The following is an 18,935-nucleotide window of genomic DNA, read 5'->3' on the forward strand; positions in this document are numbered from 1 at the left end:
GCCTTTTCTTACTATCCTCTCACTATTTTCGATTAAAAATCTATACTCAGTCATTATTATACTTGTTTACCGCATAACTCAGTTTTATGACTCTATTTTGATACATACAAATATTTTCGACCGAATGCCCTGTTTTACTGAAATGCCTGAGTGGCTTGAGAGGTTTATGACTGAGTGAGGCCGATGGCCTGATTTGTGAGGATATTTATGGGATCGGGCTGCACGCCGCAACATGTTGCATATTTATGGGATCGGACTGCACGCCGCAGCATGTTGCATAATTATGGAATCGGGCTGCACGCCGCAACATGTTTGATATAGGCCGAGGGCCTGAGTGATTTATGCCATGATTTGGCTTGATATAGCGCTTGGGCTGAAGGATCCCCTCTGGAGTCTGTACACACCCCAAGTGAGCGCAGGTACCTACTGAGTGCGAGTGCCGAGTGCTGAGTGACTGGGAGGCATGAGTGATTGTGAGGTAAACCCGAGTGGCAAGAGTGATTGAGAGGTTTTCCCGAGGGGCTGTGTATGATTTCTTCATTTTTGCTCACCTTTGCATTTTTCCTCTGTTTGAAAAACTGTTAAAAATTATCTTTAAATGATTTTTACTGGAACCGTGTTTAGACGAGATGATTTGATTCAAATACTGATTTTTAAAGCATGCTGTACTTTACTGAATTTTTGTGTTATGAACTTGATATGCTTTATTGCTCGTCACTACTGCTCAGTCTTTATTTATTGTTGTTACTTACTGAGTTGGCATACTCACGTTACTCCCTGCACCTTGTGTGCAGATCCAGGTGTAGCTGGACACGGTAGTGGTTGTTGATTATTCTGGTTGCAGATTTTCTCGGGGATAGCAAGGTAGCTGCTTGGCGACCGCAGCTCCTGATCTTCTCCCTCTTATCTTCCTTTAGTTGTATTTAGATGTTTTCCAAACTATGTTAGTCTCGATATTGTCAGACAAATGGTAGTAGATGCTCATGACTAGTGACACCCAGATGTCGGACTTTTTCCTCCGCACTTTTATTTTGATTTGAACTCCTTTATGAAGGTTTTTATGTTAAATAATATTGAATTTTTCTTTGAAATGAAAATATCGATTTGTTTTGGAAATGAGTCGGCTTGCCTAGTTCCACGATAGGCGTCATCACGACAGGGGTTAGTTTGGGTCATGACAGATTGGTATCAGAGCCTAGGTTACATAGGTCTCACGAGTCATGGGCGAATTTAGTAGAGTCTTGCGGATTGGTACGGAGACGTCTGTACTTTTCTTCGAGAGGCTGTAGAACCTTTAGGAAGATTACACATTCTTGAATTCTTGTCGTGCGAATCTGTTGATTCTAGTAACTAAGCATCTGTTGTTTCATTCTCTCACAAATGGTGAGGACTCATACTATCGGTCAGGAGGGCCAGCCACCACTACCACCAGCCAGGGCCGCGAGAGGCCGAGGCAGCGATAGAGGCCGTGGTAGGGGCAGAGGTGTAGCCCATACCGCAACTGGGGAAGTACCCACAGATCCACAAGTTGTCCCAGATCAGGACCAGATTCCAGTTGTTGATGCAACAGCTCAAGCACCACCTGTGCCTATTGTGATTCCAGGCCTTCAGGAGGCCCTAGCTCAGATTCTGACAGCGTGTACTGGCCTTGCTCAGGAGGTCTCTATCTCGACGACCACAACCACTTCTTAGGCCGGGGGAGGCACTCAAACTCCTGTTGCTCGCATGCCCGAGCAGGTTGTTCAGAGACTTCAGACACCGGAGGCACCACCAGCCCAACCGATTGCAGTTGCTCAGGATTATGTGGTTCCTGCTATGCCTGAGGATGATCAGCGTAGGTTGGAGTGGTTTATGAGACTCCAGCCACCACCTTTCAGTGGCACACACAGAGAGAGAGGATGCTCAGGACTTCTTGGACAGATATCAGAGGATACTCCATACTGCTGGTATTTTGGAGACTTGTGGGGTCTCATTCACTACCTTTCAGTTTTCTGGGGCTGCACTCAGATGGTGGGAGACATACGAGAGGCGTAGGCCTGTTGGCGCAGCACCCCTTACTTGGCAGCAGTTCTCCGTGGTCTTTTTGGAGATATTTGTGGCTCGATTCCGCAGAGAGGAGATGCACAGACAGTTTGAGCGGCTTCGCCAGGGTGATATGTCTGTGACGCAGTATGAGATGCGATTCTTGGAGTTGGCCTGTCATGCTATCTGGTTGGTCCCCACGGACAGGGAAAGGATCATGAGGTTTATTGATGGTCTCACTTATCAGCTACAGTTGCTCATGACCAGAGAGAGGGTTTCAGGTGCTACCTTTGATGAGGTTATCGACATTGCTCGGTAGATTGAGATGGTTCGTGATCAGGAGAAGGTTGAGAGGGAGGCCAAGAGACCTCGTGGTCAGGGTGGATTCAGTAGTGCTCCTTTTGGGGGTCAGTCCCAGCACGGTAGAGGTCGTCATTTCAGATAGGCTCAGTCAGCTCGGCCATTTCATCGTGGTGCATTATCTAGCCATGGTTCTCACAGTTCTCATCAGGGCCACTCATCACTTAGTGCCCTTCTAGCTCAGAGTTTGTCCCGTGCTCCACCTATTCAGGGCTCTTCCATGCCAAGTTCTTCTACTAGTTATCCCGGTGCTAGGGGTTCCCTTCAGTTCCTGCCACCAGTACCAGAGAGTTGTTTTGAGTGTGGGGAGCTTGAGCATATTTGGAGGCATTGTCCTCGTCGTCATGGAGGTCTATCTTAGCAGAGGAGTCAGTCTCCAACTTCAGCACCGTTACCTCACCACCCGCCCAATCAGCTCGGGGTGGAGGTGAGTCAGCTAGGGGTCGCCCTAGAGGGGGTGGCCAGGCCTGTTTCTATGCCCTCCCTGCCAGACTAGATGCTATTGCTTCAGATGCTGAGATTACAAGTATTGTCTCAGTTTGCCACAGAGATGCCTCAGTATTTTTTGACCCTGGTTCCACGTATTCATATGTTTTCTCGTATTTTTCCCACTTTATAGATATGCCCCGTGAGTCTTTAGTTTCATCTGTACATGTATCTACTCCTGTGGGCGATACTATTATTGTAGACCACGTGTATCGGTCATGTGTGGTGACTATTGGGGGTCTGGAGACCCGAGTGGATCTATTGTTGCTTAGTATGGTTGACTTTGATGTGATATTGGGTATGGATTGGTTATCCCCATGTCATGCCGTTCTAGATTGTCACGCTAAGACGGTGACGTTAGCTATGCCGGGATTTCCGAGGGTTGAGTGGAGCGGTTCTGTAGATTATGTACCAAGCAGGGTGATTTCATATTTGAAGGCTCAACGTATGGTTGAGAAGGGTTGCCTATCTTATTTGGCGTTTGTGAGGGATGTTAGTGCAAAGACTCCTACTATTAATTCTGTTCCAGTAGTAAGTGAATTTTCGGATGTGTTTCCTGCAGACTTGCCGGGCATGCCGCATGACAGGGATATTGACTTTGGTATTGATTTGGTACCGGGCACTCAGCCCATTTCTATTCCACCGTATCGTATGGCACCGACGGAGTTGAAGGAATTGAAAGAAAAACTTCATGAACTACTTGATAAGGGGTTTATTCGGCCTAGTATGTCACCTTAGGGTGCACCGGTTCTATTTGTGAAGAAGAAGGATGGTTCCATGAGAATGTGTATTTATTACAGGCAGTTGAATAAGGTCACAGTCAAGAACAAGTATCCTTTGCCTCGTATTGATGATTTATTCGACCAGCTTCAGGGAGCTAGGGTGTTCTCCAAGATTGATTTGAGGTATGGTTATCACCAGCTGAAGATTCGGGATTCAGATATTCTTAAGACAGCTTTCAGGACCCTATATGACCATTATGAGTTCTTGGTGATGTATTTTGGGTTGACCAATGCCCCAGCAACGTTCATGCATTTGATGAACAGTGTATTCCAGCCCTATTTGGACTCATTCATTGTTATATTCATTGATGACATCCTGGTGTACTCTCGTAACCAGGAGGAGCACACTCAGCATTTAAAGATTGTATTTCAGAGATTAAGGGAGGAGAAGCTTTATGCAAAGTTCTCCAAATGTGAGTTTTGGCTCAGTTCAGTAGCATTCTTGGGGCACGTGGTGTCCAGTGAGGGTATTCAGGTGGACCCGAAGAAGATAGAGGCGGTGTAGAGTTGGCCCAGACCGTCCTCAGCCACAGAGATTAGGAGCTTTCTTGGTTTGGTGGGTTACTACCATCGCTTTGTGGAGGGATTTTCATCTATTGCATCGCCCTTGACCAAATTGACCCAAAAGGGTGCTCCATTCAGGTGGTCAGATGAGTGTGAGGAGAGCTTTCAGAAGCTCAAGACTGCTTTGACCACAACTCCAGTGTTAGTTCTGCCATCAGCTTCCGGTTCTTATACTATGTATTGTGATACCTCAAGGATAGGCATTGGTTGTGTTTTGATGCAGAAGGGTAGGGTGATTGCCTACACCTCACACCAGTTGAAGACCCATGAGAAGAACTATCTTGTCCATGATCTTGAGTTGGCAACCATTGTTCACGCCTTAAAGATTTGGCGCCATTATTTGTATGGGGTTCATTGTGAAATCTGTACTGATCACTGGAGTATGCAGTATCTGTTAAAGAAAAAGGATCTTAATTTGCGTCAGCGAAGATGGTTGGAGCTTCTTAAGGACTATGATATCACTATTTTGTACCATCCGGGGAAGGCCAATGTGGTGGCCGATGCTTTGAGTAGCCGAGCGGAGAGTTTGGGGAGTTTAGCATACCTTCTAGCAGCAGAGAGACCCTTGGCATTGGATATTTAGGCCTTAGCGGGCCAGCTTGTGAGATTGGATATTTTAGAGCCTAGTCGGGTATTGGCTTGTGTGGTCTCCAGGTCTTCTCTTTATGACCGTATCAGGGAGCGTCAGTATGATGACCCCCACTTACTCGTTCTTCAGGATAGGGTTCTGAGAGGTGAAGCTAGGGATGTGACTATTGGTAGTGACGGTGTGTTGAGAATACAAGGCCGGATATGTGTGCCTAATATAGATGGGCTTCGAGAGTTGATTCTTGAGGAGGCCCACAACTCGCGGTATTCCACCCATCCGGGTGCCGCGAAGATATACCAGGATTTTAGGCAGCACTATTGGTGGAGGCGGATGAAGAAGGATATAGTTGGGTTTGTAGCTCGGTGTCTCAACTGTCAGCAAGTTAAGTATGAGCATCAGAGACCGGGTGGCTTGCTTCAGGGATTAGACATTTCGGAGTGGAAGTGGGAGCGGATCACCATGGACTTTGTAGTTGGGCTCTCACGGACTTCGAGGAAGTTCGATGCTATTTGGGTTATTGTGGATCGGCTGACCAAGTCCGCGCACTTCATTCCAGTTGATACTACTTACTCTTCAGAGCGGTTGGCTGAGATTTATATCCGAGAGATTGTTCGCCTGCATGGTGTCCCAGTTTCCATCATTTCAGATAGGGGCACTCAGTTTACATCGCAGTTTTGGAGGGCCGTGCAGTGAGAGTTGGGTACTCAAGTTGAGTTGAGCACAACTTTTCACCCTCAGACGGACGGGTAGTCCGAGCGCACTATTCAAATATTGGAGGACATGTTGCGCGCTTGTGTTATTGACTTTGGGGGTTCATGGGACCAGTTTCTGCCACTCGCGGAGTTTGCATATAACAACAGTTATCAGTCGAGTATTCAGATGACTCCGTACATGGCTTTATATGGGAGGCAGTGTAGATATCCGGTTGGATGGTTTGAGCCGGGTGAGGCTAGGCTCTTGGTTACAGACTTGGTCCAGGATGCATTAGATAAGGTAAAATTGATTCAGGAGCGGCTTCGCACAACGCAGTCTAGGCAGAAGAGCTATGCGGATAGGAAGGTCTGTGATGTGTCTTTTATGGTTGGGGAGAAGGTTTTGCTGAAGGTATCACGCATGAAGGGTGTTATGAGGTTTGGGAAGAGGGGCAAGTTGAGCCCCCGGTTCATTGGGCCTTTTGAGGTGCTTCAGAGGATTGGGGAGGTGGCTTATAAGCTTGCCTTGCCACCCAGCTTGTCGAGTGTGCACCCAGTGTTTCATGTTTCCATGCTCCGGAAGTATATCAGAGATCCGTCCCATGTTTTAGACTTCAGCACGGTTCAGTTGGAGGGTGATATGACTTATGATGTGGAGCCGGTGGCTATTTTGGATCGGCATGTTCGAAGGTTGAGGTCAAAGGATATAGCTTCAGTGAAGGTGCAGTGGAGAGGTCAGCCTGTGGAGGAGGCCACCTGGAGACCGAGCGGGAGATGCGGAGCAGATATATACACCTATTTGAGACTCCAGGTATGTTTCTAGACCCGTTCGAGGACGAACGGTTGTTTAAGAGGGGGAGGATGTAACGACTCGGCCGGTCGTTTCGAGAGTTATAGCCCTGTTTCCCCCATTTCTGCTTCTTTATGTGTTATTTAGCTATATTGTGTTATACCGGGTTGGTTGGTTTGGATCCGGAGTGGTTTCAGAGTGGAATACGACACTTAGTCTCTTATTTAGAACCTTAAGTTGGAAAAGTTTACCGGATGTTGACTTATGTGTAAACGATCTCGGATTTAAATTCTGATGGTTCTGTTAGCTCCGTTAGGTGATTTGCACTTAGTAGTGTGTCCGGAATGTGATTTGGAGGTCCGTGATAGAATTAGGCTTAAATTGGCAAAATTAGTAATTAGGCGATTTCGGTCGGTAGTGGAAAATTTGATATCGGGGTCGGAATGGAATTTCAGAAGTTGGAGTAGGTTCATAGTGTCATTTGTGAAGTGTGTGCAAAATTTGAGGTCATTCGGACGTGGTTTGGTTGGTTTCGACATCGGTTGCCGAATTTGAAAATTTAGAAGTTCTTAGGCTTGAATCCGAGGGTAATTTGGTGTTTGGATGTTGTTTTGAGTGATTCAAAGGTTCGACTAAGTTTGTATGTTGATATATGACTTGTTGGTATTTTTGGTTGAGGTCGCGAGGGCCTCGGGGTGATTCCGAGTAGTTAACGGATTTGTCGAAGTTGGAATTTGCAGCTGGAGCTGCTGCTTCTGCTATTTCCGCACCTGCGGAAGGAGAAGTCGCAGGTGCAAGGTCGCTGGTGCGCAAAAGGGATTCACAGGTGCGGGCAATGCTGGGCTAGGCAGGATGCGCATGTGCGAGACCTTGGGCGCAGAAGCGGAAGGAAGGAAGAAGGTTGGCTTCGCAGATGCGGCACGCCATGCGCAGGTGCTCAAGCGCAGGTGCGACGGGTTTGCCGCAGATGAGGAGGCTAGGCGGATAAGTGAGTTGTGCAGGTGCGGCTCTTGGACCGCAGGTGCGGTCGCGCGGGTGCGAGAAGCCTGGGCATAAGGTACATATTGCACACTTCGCGAATTTTGGTGCATTCTTCACCATTTCTATTCGGATTTGGAGCTTTTGGGAGAGATTTGAAGAGGGAATCAAAGGGGTTTTCATTGAGGTAAGTTACTTGAGCCCTAATACTCGTATATATGGTGATTTCCCGTTGTTTAAACATGTAATTAGTGAAAATAAGGGGTTAGGGCTTGAGATTTTTGGAGGAGTAATTTAAGGATTTGAAGGACAAAACGATGTCAGATCTTTATGAATTTGGTATGGTTAGACTCGTGAGTGAATGGGCTTTCTAGTTTTATAAATTTTGTTGGATTTCGAGACGTGGGCCCGGGGGCCGGGTTTGAGCCAATTTCGGGTTTTGGTTTAATTTTGTAGCTTTTCTTATGGAATTCATTCCATTAACGCGTATTGATGGTATTGTACTGATTGTGAATAGATTCGGAGCATTTAGAGGCCGAGTCCAGAGGCAAGAGCATTGCGGGGTAGAGATTTTTGACCGGTTTGAGGTAAGTAACGATTATAAATCTAGTACTGAGGGTACAAAACCCCGGAGTTTTGTATCATTCTACTATTTTTAGTGATGCACATGCTAGGTGACGGGCGTGTGGGCGTGCATTATTGGGGATTGTGACTTGGTCCGTCCCGTAGAAACTGTAAAGTTGCATACTTTGTTGAAACTATATGATACTTATATGTTTTAGAAAGAGTTTCTGTAAATTGGGCTGAATGCCATGTTTGGACCTTGTGCCAGTGTTGTTTGGACCCTTAGGGGCCTTTTCTTACTATCCTCTCACTGTTTTCCATTAAAAATATATACTCAGTCATGATTATACTTGTTTACCGCATAACTCAGTTTTATGACTCTGTTTTGATGGATATAAATGTTTTGGACCGAATGCCTTGTTTTACTGAAATACCTGAGTGGCTTGAGAGGTTTATGACTGAGTGAGGCCGAGGGCCTGATTTGTGAGGATATTTATGAGATCGGGCTGCACGCCGCAACATGTTGCATATTTATGGGATCGGGCTGCACGCCGCAGCATGTTGCATAATTATGGGATCGGGCTGCACGCCGCAACATGTTTGATATAGGCCGAGGGCCTGAGTGATTTATGCCATGATTTGGCTTGATATAGCGCTTGGGCTGAAGGAGCCCCTCCGGAGTCTGTACACACCCTGAGTGAGCGCATGTACCTACTGAGTGCGAGTGCTGAGTGCTGTGTGACTGGGAGGCATGAGTGATTGTGAGGTAAGACCGAGTGGCAAGACTGATTGTAAGGTTTTCCCAAGGGGTTGTTTATGATTTCTTCCTTTTTGCTCACCTTTGCATTTTTCCTTTGTTTGAAAAACTGTTGAAAAATATCTTTAAATGATTTTTACTAGAATCGGGTTTAGACGAGATGATTTGATTCAAACACTGATTTTTAAAGCATGTTGTACTTTACTGAAGTTTTGTGATATGAACTTGATATGCTTTATTGCTCGTCACTATTGCTCAGTCTTTATTTATTGTTGTTACTTACTGAGTTGACGTACTCAAGTTACTCCCTACACCTTGTGTGCAAATCCAGGTGTAGCTGGACACGGTAGTGGTTGTTGATTATTCTGGTTGCAGATTTTCTCGGGGATAGCAAGGTAGCTGCTTGGCGACCGCAGCCCCTGCTCTTCTCCCTCTTATCTTCCTTTAGTTGTATTTAGCTATTTTCCAGACTATGTTAGTCTCGATATTGTCAGACAAATGGTAGTGGATGCTCATGACTAGTGACACCTCGATGTCGGGCTTTTCCCTGCACTTTTATTTTGATTTGAACTCCTTTACGAAGGTTTTTATGTTAAATAACATTGAAATTTTCTTTGAAATGAAAATATCGGTTTATTTTGGAAATGAGTCGGCTTGCCTAGTTCCACGATAGGTGCCATCACGACAGGGGTTAGTTTGGATCGTGACACCTACTCTTAATATAATGGAGGAATCCTACTTTGGATATAATTAAAAATACATAGGTGGATCCCATGATAGAATAATTAATTGTCTTTTCCTTGATTTCTGCCGAGATTCTCTCCCCAAATGCGATTATAACAGCTTTTTTGTCCCTTGGCTCGAGCTCGAACTCGGCCGCTCTCGATCGTGATCGGCCTCTATTCGCTCGACCTCTATCTGGGCTCGATATCGGTCTCGGCTGATTTCGGTCTCGATCGGTCTCTATTTGCTTGACCTCTATCTGAGCTCGATATCGATCTTGGCTGATCCCGACCTTGGTCGATTTTTAGGGCTCGAACTCAGCAACCCAACTTCAAATCATAGCTCGTTATTACAATGACGAATCTCGGTCCATCATGCCCCAATCTCGATTAGTCATACGAAGGGAAAACTCGGTTTTGATCGTATACAGATAGTCCCCTCATTTTTCGGAAAGAATGTGGCGAGAAACGATATGATTTTTCAACCTCTGACTAGATATACATTGACGTCCGCGTCGAGCCCGATTGTGACGTATATGACAAATGTCCCGTCGGTTCAGTTACCAAGGTATTAAATGCGCGTCAGTCGATGGTCTGCCACTGTCAATTTTGAACCGTCATTGTGAAATCTATAAATAACCCCCCTTCTTCATTATTTTAAACTTTTACCTTCAACTCTTCTCATTCCAACCTTCACAGTTCTTCGCCCCCTCCAAAGTTCTCTTTTTCCAGGTTTAAAAATTTCTTTTCTTGTTCTTCACCAAACACCAGAATATTTCAATTTCCCATCTTCTTTGTTCTTGAAAATTTAGATGGCCAAGATATCTAAAATCGTTCCTCAGAAAGAGGCTGCTTCCTCATCTCGGTTGGCCGATGAGAAACTGATGGTGGAGCCACGCCTTGAAGAACTCATTCCCGGAGGATGTGTTATCGATTCCGACTTTAAGGTCGAGAAACCCTCATCGGTTGCTGGTCGATGTGAGCCTGTATCGAGATATATATGCTCGATACCAAAAAGCCTTCTTGATTTGGTGAAGAAAGATTGTAGTTGGGAAAACAAAGAGGTTGTGATACCGGCACCGGAGGAAGCGATCACTACCCACGTGGAAGGGTACTTGAGTGTTTACACTTATCCTTTCATGCTGGGTCCCCTCGATCCGGTGATCATCGACTTCTGCAAGAAGTACCAAGTGACCCTCATCCAAATACATCCTTCTTTCTGGAGGATTGTAATATTGCTCTATTTCTTTGTGAGCAAAATCGACGGGCTTCCCTTCACCCTCGACCACCTCGTAAGATTATATAGCCCTCGTCTTTACCGAGGTGGGGTGATAAAGCTTTAACGCCGGGCCACCAAGGCATTCACCTCGAGCATAGATGAAGACAAAGTTCGGGGTTGGATGGGCCGATTTGTTCGAGTGAAGACCTCAGACCTAATCCCGGCTGAGAGTATGCCATTTCCCGAGAAATGGAATATGAACCGTAAGTGTGATTCCGTTTTCAGTTTTTGTTGTTCTTATTTCTTCATCTTTTCTTATCCGTGTTTTTCTTGACACATCCATTGCTTGGATGCCAGGTGCGGTTCCCCATATCGAGAACTGGGTCAGGAGCTTGGTTTCGATGTCGACATATGCCGAGCACGCATGGCGCAATTTGTCAAAGGGCCAGTGAAAGGCTCGTACTCATGGTAAACCTTCTTCTTGGCTCACCTATTTGCTTATTGTTAAAGTATTTTTTCAGGCATAAGTTTTACTTACTTTTCTTTCTTTGTAGGTCTCGTAAAAGATGCGGTTATGAGACCCCCATCAGGTGATGAAGAAGTTTTACCGCCTATCTCAAAACCGGAGAAGGTGATTACGAGAAAAAGGGCCTCGAACTCCGAGGGTCAAAAACCCAAAAAGAGAGCGTCTCATAAACCCAAGGTGAACACAATCCCTTTGACTATGGAGTCGGTCCTGAGTTTAAGGGATGATGATGAAGAAGAAGAAGAAAGTGATTTCGGGTTGTTGGCCCGTGTACGGGCTAGCACTGATACTCAAAATACTTCGGTATCGGTGGGAGTTGATACTACTCCGTCCAAGCTTGATGAGGTCGATGAGGAGACTTCGACCCAAGTTCCCGAGAAGAGGGAGACCGAGGACGTTTTACCTCGGGGTAAAGAGATCGTCGAAGAGGCGGTGGATGCCAGTGCACAAACTGAGCTTGAGTGGCGCTCAAAGAGACCTACTCCGGGCGATAGAGATCGGGGATTACCCCTCTTTCCCTTATTTTCCCCAATCGATGATACGTGATGCTCAAGCTGTGGTGACTTGTCACGGGGAAGGAGTCCATGGAGGAGAGGATCCTTTCCGTGGTTATTTTATCGGGGTAGAAGATGTCACCGGTCCGATTGACTTGGAGTCTCCGAAGAAGAGCTCGAGCGAGGTGGGAGCGCCTTACCTTTTTAACGAAGCCCAACAGACCCTGAATCGGGTAAGTTCATACTTTCTTTGCCAATTTTTATACTTGTGTTTTTCTTTCCTTGTATAATCCCTTCTTATTTTTGTAAGCTTTTATGCTTTATCACGAGGCATTTTTCCAATCCCGAGGGGAGCTGAGCCGGTACGAGGCCGAAGTTTGAAGGCTTACTAAGGAGAGAGATGCCTTAAAGCTTCTCAGTGAGCAGAGAGAAGGAGAAGTAAAAGGACTTCGGGCTGAGCTGGAAGCATCTCGTAAAGAACAAGCTGAGCTGGTCGAGCAGGTACAAAGAATCTTTTAATTTAATGATATTGACTCGGGAGTGATGGCTAATAATTTGGTCCCGCAGGTCGAGCAAAAGTTCGATGTGATTAGGCAGCTTCGTGCTGAAGTGGACGTAGTAAAATCGGAGGCCGAGGAATGGAAGAAGAACATGGACCGCTTCGCCCCAGAAAAGGAGACTGCCCGAACTCAACTGGCTTCGGCTTCGACCCAAATCCTAAGCTTGAAAGAGAAAGCCTTGGTGCAAGCCAAGAAAATCGAGGAGTTCCAGTCTTAGTTGAACTCAACAAATTCTGATCGAGAGAGATTGGCCACAGAACTTGCAGCGGCCAAATCGGAGGTCGAGAAAACCATGGCCAATGTTGATGCAATATTGGCCGTTTATCAATCTGATGCCGAAGCTACTCAAATTCGAGCAAATGAGGTTGCTGAGGTTTCTCAGGCTCAGGCAAACTGGGTTGCCAAGCATGCTAAATACTAGTCTCGAAGGGAGACTCTCGAAGAGATTCATGCTTGTGGCTTCGATTTAACAGCCGAGATCGAGAAAGCTAAGGAGCTTGAAGCCAAAGCTAGAGTGTTGGCCTTTCCTGATGATGATGATACCGGGAGTGTGAGCGGATCTGAAAGTGAAGGGGGCCACGAGGGCGAAGACACTGCTCCCAACGAGGACTAAGTCTTTTAGTATTTTTGTATTTCTTATAAGACCTTTTTGGTCTTTTGTAAAGAAATTTGATCGGGCCATGTTGCCCTTGTAAATGATTTTGACATGTATATAAAAACTTTCTTTATTACTGCCTTATAGAATAGTGAAATTTGTATCTTAAGGACCTGGTTCAGATAATTTGATCAAAATCGAACTAGTGTAGCCCTTAGGCCTTATGGTCGAGTGAGTGCTTGCTCGGACTCGAAGTAAAAAATAGCCCTTAGGCTTTATAGTCGAGTGAGCGTTTTCTCGAACTCGAAGTAAAAAACAGCCCTTAGGCTTTATGGTCGAGTGAGCATTTGCTCGAACTCGAAGTAAAAAATAGTCCTTAGGCTTTATGGTCGAGTGAGTGTTTGCTCGAACTCGAGTTAAGATAGCTGTTAGGCTTTGTAGTCGAGTGAGGGTTTGCTCGAACTCGAAGCAATGTGGCCCTTAGGCTTTATGGTCGAGTGAGTGTCTGCTCGAACTCGAAGTAAGGTAGCCCTTAGGCTTTGTAGTCGAGTGAGGGTTTGTTCGAACTCGAAGTAATGCAGCCCTTAGGCTTTATGGTTGAGTGAGTGTTTGCTCGAACTCGAAGTAAAATAATAGCCCTTAGGCTTTATAGTCGAGTGAGTGTTTGCTCAAACTAGAAGTAAGGTAACCCTTAGGCTTTGTAGACGAGTGAAGGTTTTCTCACACTCGAAGCAATGTAGCCCTTAGGCTTTATGGTCGAGTGAGTGTCTGCTCGAACTCGAAGTAAGATATCCCTTAGACTTTGTAGTCGAGTGAGGGTTTGCTCGAACTCAAAGCAATGTAGCCCTTAGGCTTTATGGTCGAGTGAGTGTTTTCTCGAACTCGAAGTAAGGTAGCCTTTAGGCTTTGTAGTCGAGTGAGGGTTTGCTCAAACTCGAAGCAATGTAGCCCTTAGGCTTTATGGTCGAGTGAGTGTTTGCTTGAACTCGAATTAAATTAACAGCCCTTAGGCTTTATGGTTGAGTGAGTGTTTGCTTGAACTTGAAGTAATGTAGCCCTTAGGCTTTATGGTCGAGTGAGTGTCTGCTCGAACTCGAAGTAAGATAGCCCTTAGGCTTTGTAGTCGAGTGAGGGTTTGCTCGAACTCGAAGCAATGTAGCCCTTAGGCTTTTATGGTCGAGTGAGTGTTTTCTTGAACTCGAATTAAGGTAGCCCTTAGGCTTTGTAGTCGAGTGAGGATTTTTTCGAACTTGAGTTAAGGTAGCCCTTAGGCTTTGTAGTCGAGTGAGGGTTTGATCGAACTCGAGTTAAGGTAGCCCTTAGGCGTTGGAGTCGAGTGAGGATGATTTCTCGAACTCGAATTAAGGTAGCCCTTAGGCTTTGTAGTCGATTGAGGATGATTTCTCGAACTCGAATTAAGGTAGCCCTTAGGATTTATAGAGCTTTATCTCATTGATTTTTCGGATGGAAGTCCCCGATTTATGGGGTAATTATTCGAACTCCAGTCATGGTCGGCCCTTAAGCTTGTTTACATAATAGATCGAGAACATGAAGTAGAAGAATCTTTCTGAGATATGAGATATCGGTAAAGAAGAAATTTCTCTTTATAAGTCATTATACATGTGTTCATGTTTTGCGCCAGGGCTCGAGCAAACTATGCGGGCATGGTTCACTTGATCATTTGGCCCTTACAAATTTTTCCTATCGATACCATGTTGCCATGAAGTAACTTCCTTGCATCGAACTTGAAATATTTGAGGGCAATGCTCCCTAGTATTCGAGGTTGATTGTAAAAAGGACTCGGATACTGTTGAATTGTTCTAAGTTAGTACGATCAATGATTTCCTCATTAAAAACCTCGTTGAAAAACCCATTTGGAACAAAACCGGTCTAAGGAAAAAAGAGTGCAACGCGTGCTTTCAGACCTAAAGGCTTCGAGTTGAAGAATCCATCTTGTTTCTGGTCGAATACATGCAAAGGTTAATTTAGAAATATAAATGAACATGGGGGATTGAACAGGGGAGGGTCATACCTTAGCAGTAGTATCGTTTTAGGTACGATACGTTCCAATTGCTCGATAGTTGTTTGCCGTTTATCACACCGAGCTTGTAGGATCCTTTTCTGACGATTTCGAGAACCTGATACGATCCTTCCTAGTTTGGACCCAGTTTCCCTTCATTCGGATTTTGGGTGTTGAGAGTGACCTTCCTTAGCACCAAGTCCCCGATTTTAAAATGTCGAAGATTGGTTCTTCGATTATAGTACCTTTCGATCCGCTATTTTTGGGCGGCCAATCGGACGAGAGCGGCTTCTCATCTTTCGTCCGACAATTCTAGGCTCATATTCATGGTATCGTTATTTGACTCATTTGTTGCATATCGAAACCTGATACTAGGTTCTCTGACCTCAACCGGGATCAAAGCTTCGGCGCCATAAACCAATGAGAATGGCGTTGCTCCGGTACTGGATTTTGATGTTGTGTGGTATGCCCATAGGACCTCAGGTAGTATTTCTCTCCATTTTCCTTTGGCGTCGGTCAATCTCTTCTTAAGATTTTGGATGATGGTTTTGGTGGTCGATTCGGCTTGTCCGTTCCCGCTGGGATGATACAGTGTTAATAGGATCCTTTTGGTCTTGATCCTTTCCCATATCGGTCCAATAATACCCTACTCTGATTACTCTGTGGACCAGCGAATCGGCATCAGAATGGTTTCCACAAGTGCCTTCGTGAATTTTCCGTAGGATGTAATCGGTATCTCCCAGTATCAAACATATTGCCAATGGTCCATAGAACGTTCTTCTAAACAGCGTTCCGTCTTCGGACATGGTGAACCATGCTGCCTTTATGCGCAGAGCTCTCGATTCCTTTAGACCTGATGAAAGCTTCCCGTTCTTGAAGTACTCTATATCTTTGTTTCTCCAATCCCAGGTTAGACTCGTGGAGTTTATCTCGGCATGACCTTCTTCGATCACCGATCTTATGAGTTGTATGATAGTCTCCGAGTTGAGTTCGTCATCTTTGACCAATGAACCTAAGTTTTCAAGGGCGTCGGTCTCGCTGGTCTGTTCTCGGGGTACATGTTGCAAATTCCATTCCTTAAATCGATGTAGAGTCACCTGTAATTTATCTAAGTACCTCTTCATTCGATCTTTTCGGACTTCGAAAATCTCGTTAACTTGTTTTACCACGAGGAGGGAATTACACTTAGCCTCTACGACCTCCGCTCCCAAGCTTCTAGCTAGTTCGAGACCTACAATCATGGCCTCATACTCGACCTTATTGTTAGTCAATTTTGTAATTCTGATAGATTTTCTAACTATATTACCTGTGGGCGATTTTAGTACGATGCCTAGTCCGAACCCCTTTGTGTTCGAGGCTCCATCCGTAAAGAGGGTCCAAACTCCCGGATAGGTACCCGATTTTATCAGTAGTTCTCTTTCAATCTCGGGTACGAAGTCCAACGTAAAGTCAACCATGAAGTCCGCTAAGATTTGAGATTTAATAGAGGTTCGGGGTCGATACTCAATATCATACCTGCCAATTTCTATGGCCCATTTGGCCAATCGACCCAAAAGCTCGGGTTTGTGCAAAATACTTCGAAGAGGATAAGTTGTTACAACATGTATCAGATGACATTGGAAATATGGTTTTAGTTTTCTAGAGGCGCTTATTAAAGCAAGCACTAATTTTTTTAAGTGTGGATACCTAGTTTCGGCCTCGCCTAAGGTTCGACTGACATAATAAATAGGGAATTGCGTACCTCGTTCTTCTCGAACCAGGACTCCACTTACTGCTACCTCCGAGACAGCTAAGTACAAGTAAAGTTGTTCGTCCACTTTCGGGGTATGAAGTAGAGGCGGACTCGATAAATACCGCTTCAGTCCCTCCAAAGCCTGTTGGCATTTCAGAGTCCATGCAAAGTTGCTTTTATTCTTAAGTAGTGAGAAAAATCGGTGGCTCCTATATGAGGATCTCGAAATGAATCGTCCTAGGGCGGCTATCCGTCCCGTTAGCCTCTGCACGACCTTCACATTATCTACTATCGTGATGTCCTCGATAGCTTTGATTTTATCGGGGTTGATCTCGATTCCTCGATTGGATACCATGAAACCAAGAAACTTGCCCGAGCCAACCTAACCAGATCTCGGGGTTAAACTTGAATTTAATTCAAAAACTTGCCTGAGTTCAACCCCGACAATCGAGTTCATATTGTACTCCCTCAGTATGTCGAAAGTTTCCTGCAAATGCTTTAAATGGTCCTCTGCTCGCAGGGACTTAACTAACATATCATCAATATAAACTTTTATTGATTTTCCTATTTGTTTTTCGAACATTCGGTTTACTAGGCGTTGATAAGTTGCACCGGTATTTTTTAGACCGAATGACATTACGTTATAACAGTAGGTACCGTACTTAGTGATAAACGAGGTCTTTTCCTGATCCTCCGGGTTCATCTGTATCTGGTTGTACCCGGAGTAGGCATCGAAAAAACTGAGAGTCTCGTGGTCGGCCGTGGCATCGATCATGCGATCGATATTAGGCAAAGGAAAAGAATCTTTAGGGCATGCTTTATTCAGGTCTTTATAATCTATACACATTCTAAGTTTGTTTCCCTTCTTAGGGACTACCATCATATTTGTTAGCAATTCGGGGTATTTTATTTCTCGAATGGATCCTATTTTAAGAAGTTTGATTACCTCGTCCTTGATGAAGGCATGTTTGACCTCGGACTGGAGCCTTTTTTTTTGCTTTACCGGATGGAATTTCGGATTCAAGCTTAGTCTATGAGTGGTTATTTCCGAAGAGATCCCTGCTATGTCAAGATGAGACCAAGCGAAACAGTTCATGTTAGCTATAAGAAATTGAATAAGTTTTTTTCTGAGCTCGGGATCTAACCTCGTGCCCAGGTATACCTTTTGCTCGGGTAGATATTCGATTAGCATGATTTGCTCCAGTTATTCGACCGTTGATTGGGTAGCGTCAGAATCATCGGGGACCACGAAGGATCGAGGGACCCTATAGTCATCATCTTCGTCATTCTTCTGATTCAACTGCTATTTCGTCACTAAACGTTCAATAACGATGCCACTACAATTAGTGACCTATCTATTTACTTTTTGTGGCAACTAAGGTGCCACTAAAGGTCAATCACATCGCCACTAAAAGTCCAATAAGGCACAATAGAATTAGCGACACCTTTTCTGGCAACTTCAGTCGGCCATTAAAAGTCAATTATGTCACCACTAAAAGTCCCATTAACGGCGCCGGTAGAATTGGTGACCCACCTTTTTTGGCAAGCATAGTCGCCACTAAAATGTCCAATAACGACGCTTGTAGAATTCGCGACCTGCTTTTTGCGGCAAATTTGGTCGCCACTAAATGTCGATTAGGTCGCCACTAAAGGTCGATTTGGTTGCCATTAAAAGCAAATAGGGGCGCCTATAGAATGGAGACCTACAACATTAGTCGCCACAAAGGTTTATTAGGTCGTTACTAAAAGTCCAATAACGGCGCCTGTAGAATTAACGACGTACCTATTTACTTTTGTAGCAACTTTAGTCGTCCTTAAAAGCTAATTATGTCGCCATTAAAAGTCCAATGATGGCGCCAGTCGACCTACCTATTTATGTTTTGTGGCAACTTTAGTCGCCACTAAAAGTCATATATGTCGTCACTAAAAGTCCAATAACGGCCCCGGTAGGATTTGAGACCTACCTATTCTCGGCTATTCGTGTCGGCTTGTTTTTTCGATTTAAAGCGAGTTTTGTAGGTTCAACTAAGCCCGTTATTTTGTCAGCCGTTCTTGAACATGGAGCTAATTGGTAAACAAATAATGAATAAATTCTCTGAGATGTTATTATTCTTTGCCAAATTGAACATTAGTGCATTTTGCGAACCATTTAAGAAAAATCGACATATGCCTTTTTTAAGGTAAGCCACTCAAGTGAAACTGCTAATTTCCTGAAAAGATTCAAGGACCTAATGGGAACTAAAGTCAAGTATGTCAATGTCAATTTTTTTTTTAATTCTTGATTTGTTATAACAAATTCCAAAAAGTTGGAAATGAAAATGTTCCATGAGTTAAGAGTCTGTTTGAAACTTTGAATGGAAACTAGTCAGAGTCTTATGTCAAGGATGCCAACTTCAGTTTTTTTATTAGTTATAAATCGAGTCAGTTATAAGGTTATTATACGTAATAGTTTTGATGAAAATTAACTAGTGATAAAATGATAA

This window comes from Nicotiana tomentosiformis, chromosome 10, assembly GCF_000390325.3.
Source record: "Nicotiana tomentosiformis chromosome 10, ASM39032v3, whole genome shotgun sequence".
NCBI lineage: Eukaryota > Viridiplantae > Streptophyta > Magnoliopsida > Solanales > Solanaceae > Nicotiana > Nicotiana tomentosiformis.